Source organism: Triticum urartu, chromosome 3, assembly GCF_003073215.2.
Source record: "Triticum urartu cultivar G1812 chromosome 3, Tu2.1, whole genome shotgun sequence".
Lineage (NCBI taxonomy): Eukaryota > Viridiplantae > Streptophyta > Magnoliopsida > Poales > Poaceae > Triticum > Triticum urartu.
In genome coordinates this window covers 721,908,435-721,913,419 of record NC_053024.1, presented here as the reverse complement: position 1 = coordinate 721,913,419, position 4,985 = coordinate 721,908,435, and the positions used below count along the sequence as shown (strand labels likewise).

The following is a 4,985-nucleotide window of genomic DNA, read 5'->3' as shown; positions in this document are numbered from 1 at the left end:
GTAAACACTTGTTAAAATATACGGATATATATTATTCGATACATGTGGGGAAAATGGATATCCATGAATATTTTCTTATGATCTACTTGAACATTTTTTTTCTGGCAACACATTAACAGTTCTACTAATTCAAGAATATTTGACTTTATTACCGGACTGATGATATAATAAACTCACTAAATTGAATAGAGTTTTCAAGATTTGTCAAAAATTAGTTTTACCTATTAATGGGCTGATTGTTTTTGTGATGTGGGCTTCGTTGAATGCAGGAGGGTGCACCGATGATGTATCATTAGGTTATCCGATCCTGTCAAGCGCTGATGGAGTTTTAAGCACCCTCCTCTCCCACATGATTTTCAATCGACGTAATCCCGGCTTCTCCTTTAACAACCCATATTTTCTTTGTCCTTAGCTCCTTGCCACCAGACTCCTTTGATGATCACTTCTTTGATGCTCATAATCCGTCGGGTACTAGGGCGGCTTTGATACTTGTCATGCCTCGAGCTCGTTCCCTAGCCACTCATTCTCCTTTCCATGGATCTCTTCCCCTGTTGTTCCCTCAAGTGTGGTTTAGTCGGGCTAGTTACTTCATCATGTTTGTCTTCCCCTGTTGTTCCCTCAAGTGTGGTTTAGTCGGGCTAGTTACTTCATCATGTTTGTCTCCCCTCTTTTCTCTCTTTCCTTCGTTGCGTGGCTCGTGAGCTGGGGATTTATCATCGAACAATCTGTGATGGAGTGTGAGGTCTTTAACACGGGTTATCCCTTGCCAACCTTGCTCCCTACCACTCGAGCAGCATGACGTGGGCTCCGGTCTCCCCCCGCCGTTCTTCAACCTGACGTCCCTCCTCATAGTGTTTGGCAAGCTCGGCCTCAAAGCCCCTGACCTCGTCGCGCTCTCCAGCGGCCACACCCGGGTTCAGCCACCCGCTCTACCCGCGCCCGGACCCCACCATGAACCCTTCCTTCGTCGCCAGGCTGAAGCAGACGTGCCCGGGCATGGGCACTGACGCCCGCACCGCGCTGGACGTGGGCACGCACAAAGTGTTCGACAACAAGTACTTCCTCAACCCGTTGGACCGGAAGGGGCTCTTCGTGTCTGACCAGGACCTCTTCACCAACGCCATCACCGGGCCCATCGTCGAGCTCTTCGCATGCTGCCAGTGCGACTTCTTCAACCAGTTCAGCGTGTCCATGGTCAAGATGGGCCAGATCAAGGTGCTAACCGGCGGCCAGGGCCAGATCCGCCGCAACTGCGCCTTCCGCAACCCCGGAACCGTTGATGGCATCCAGCGGTCGTCCCTCGTGTAGACCGTCGTCGACGCCGCCGCGGAGAGCCCACTACAGGAAAATCCCGGTTTACCGTGTGTTGGCATATAAGCCATGTGCTTTTTTTGGGCACCCGGCTTATGCTTCTCTAAGCCGAGTCTGAAGAAAAAAACACCCGGTAAATAAGAGAACTCGGCTTATGGTCATCTATAAGCCGAGTACCGCAGAAAAGCTCACGGCTTATATGAAACACATGGTATCTACGTGAAAAGGCATCCGGCTTACAACACACACTCGGCAAAGACATCTGCCACGTGTCTGCAACGGCAGTGGTTGACGGCGCCGTCACGGAGCAACCTATAAGCCGTATGTCTGGAGCAAGCACTCGGCTTATATGACATATAAACTGTGTGCCCGAAGAAGGCACTCGGCTTCTAGGACATATAAGCCGTGTGCCCATGAAAGCACTAGGCTTACATATTTGTGGATTTTTTGCACCACGTAACATTTGTACGAAATTAGTTTAAGATGGTTTTCATTGCATTATATTACTACTTAATTAGTAATGTTATTCTAACCTATTTTCTGTCAACTAGTTTTCATGAGTCTTATTTGTAAAATTCTTAATTTAACGCCACTTTAATATTTTCATGACACTTTCGACACCCTAGCATACCCGCCAGCACACTACTGGAGGTCTAAGAGGCCCCAACGCAAGATTTGGCGGATTTGGCGGCATGGCTAGCCCCCGGAAGCCGCAGGTCACAATCGTAGACACGCGAAGATCAATCCGCATAGAGGGAATTGTTCATATACTTCTGCATCACCAAAAATTATGAAAAATACCATACGTCCTATATCACATGTGCCCACGCCGTGTAAGAAAATCATGATTTTATCATGCTCTGATTGTTCAATAATATTCACGCCGCACCATTACCGCAGAACGATTATTATACCATGTCATCGCTGTCTGTGAGGGGGGCCACACCCGGAGTCGTGTGCTGCCTCCTCAAACATGCCACCACAACAACTTATGGCATGTATGAGGGCCTCGCACGATGCTCCGGTGGCATTGCTACCCCCCAAGGCACCCGTCCCGCCAAACCTTGGAGCGGTTGACCAGGAGAACTAACCCTTTGACTTTCATCGGACTGGCTTTGACTAATGGACCTCTCCACCCGGTTGTGGTAGGTCAGCTCATAGGAACACTTTGGAACAAGGTCCGGGCCAAACCCACCGCAAGATTCCCTCAGTGTCGACCCAACACGGCCGTTTCCCCCCTCCAGGTGCCGACGGCGGCGCCGTCCGTGAAGGGGTCACACTCCGGAGACGCGTGCTGGGTGTTGGCACCCGCCACCACACTTCTAGACCTGTAAGAGGCCTCGTCACAAGATTTGGCGGCTTGGCTAGCCCCCGAAGGCCGTCGGCCACAATCGTAGACACGCAAAAGCAACCCGCGTAGAGGGAAGTGTTCAGATATTTCTGCATCACCAAAATTTATGAAAAATTACCATCCGTCCTATATCACATGTTCCCACGCCGTGTAAGAAAATCATGATTTTATCGCGCTGAAAGTATTCAATAATATTCACACCGCACCGTTACCGTAGAACGTTTACTATACCGTGTCATCGTCTTCCGTGAGGGGGGGCACACCCCGGAGCCGCCTGCTATCTCTTCAGACATGCCACCACACCTTAAGGCCTGTATGAGGGCCCCGCGTGATGCTCCGATGGCATTGCTACCCCCCAAGGCCCCCGTCCTGCCAAACCCTGCAGGAGTTGACTAGGAGATCTAACCCTTTGACTTTCACCAGACGGGCTTTGACCAACGGACCTCTCCACCCGGTTGTGGTAGGTCAGCTCATAGGAACACTTCGGAACAAGGTCCGGGCCAAACCCACCGCAAGATTCCCTCCGTGTCGACCCGACGCGGCCGTTACCCCCCTCCAGGTGCCGGCGGCGGTGCCGTCCATGAAGGGGGTCACACTCCGCAGACGCGTGCTGGGTGTTGGCACCCGCCACCACACTTCTAGACCTGTAAGAGGCCCCGACGCAAGATTTGGCGGCTTGGCTAGCCCCCGAAGGCCGCCGGCCACAATCGTAAGCACGCAAGAGCAATCCACGTAGAGGGAAGTGTTCAGATACTTCTGCATCACTAGAAATTATGAAAAATTACCATCCGTACTATATCACATGTGCCCACGCGGTGTAAGAAAATCATGATTTTATCGCGCTCAAAGTATTCAATAATATTCATGCTGCACCGTTGCCGCATAATGTTTACTATACTGTGTCATCGTCGTCCGTGAGGGGGCCACACCCCGGAGTCGCGTGCTATCTCTTCAGACATGCCACCACACCTTAAGGCATGTAAGAGGGCCCCGCGCGATGCTCCGGTGGCATTGCCACCCCCCAAGGCCCACGTCCCGCCAAACCCTGCAGCAGTTGACCAGGAGATCTAACCCTTTGACTTTCGTCGGACGGGCTTTGACCAACGGACCTCTCCACCCGGTTGTGGTAGGTCAGCTCATAGGAACACTTCGGAACAAGGTCCGGGCCAAACCCACCGCAAGATTCCCTCCATGTCGACCCGACGCGGCCGTTACCCCCCTCCAGGTGCCGGCAGCGGCGCCGTCCGTGAAGGGGTCACACTCCGGAGACGCGTGCCGGGTGTTGGCACCCGCCACCACACTTCTGGACGCGTGTCGGAGACGCGATTGCCAAGAAGATTGTCCAAGACATGCACTACGAGGGGCGTGTCGATGCCGTGGTGAAGTATTTCGCGCATGAACGCAACATGCTTCTCAAAAAGCAACTAGCCCGGAGAGTCCATCTCACCCGTTCGATGTACATGAAGGTACTTTCCATTTGCTTATGACTGGTTGGATCAAAACAACTTCATTTCATTCCTAAGTTGGATGTATTTGGCATACCCTAGGCGGTTCCCTCGTGGTGCAACAACAAGATTCCTTGCTATCAGCAAATCATATCCAGGTGGATAAACCCGGAGTGGAGGGTCACACATAGAGCGTGTTCGGAGCGGCGTGCCTTGATGGGTGGTCCGGTACACCTTCAAGGCAACCTCAACCTCCACGCTTACGTGCAGAAGAAGGTAATAATATCATTCGGCTTATGAACTTATGAACTTGTGCCCTTATGGATATTATTGCTTCTATTGCAGAATAGGGAGAGAGGCGAGGGAGAACAACCTCTCAACAGCTTCATGGGATTATGTCTTTCCCGCACGTCAAAGAAACCTGAAGGGGGGTGGGTCAACCCTGGTGCTGGTTCGAGGATTAAAGCATATAGTGGGAAGTTCAAGGAGTGCAACGGGCCCGACTCTGATCCGGCCTCACAGGACATTGACGTCATGGTTTCCCTCATGTCAGGAGAAGGAAAGAAGGGTGGTCGGTTATATGTTGGTGATGGTGCCATCCGTAAGAAGGACATTCCAAAACTCGCCCACCTCCGTGCTACCACCTCGAGCTCAGGTCCTTCTATAGAGCGTCGCCCACAGCCTGGGCTGGACATGCTGCATCAATTCGAGGTATATTTTGCTTTATTGATATTCCTTGTGATTTCTTCTTTGCATTGCAATGATGGTGAACTTGTTGTGATGGCATATTGTAGGCACGCCTACAGGAACAAAACAAGTTGCGGCAGGAGGCTCAGGCCAATGCCCAACTTCAACAGGACCAAGCCATGAAAATGCAA

General features: G+C 51.6%; 1 pseudogene; it reads left to right on the top strand.

Annotated features, from left to right (window-relative positions):
* The first annotated feature begins 730 nt into the window (after window positions 1–730).
* Window positions 731–1,377, top strand: LOC125547309 (annotated as a pseudogene).
* The last annotated feature ends 3,608 nt before the right edge of the window (window positions 1,378–4,985 follow it).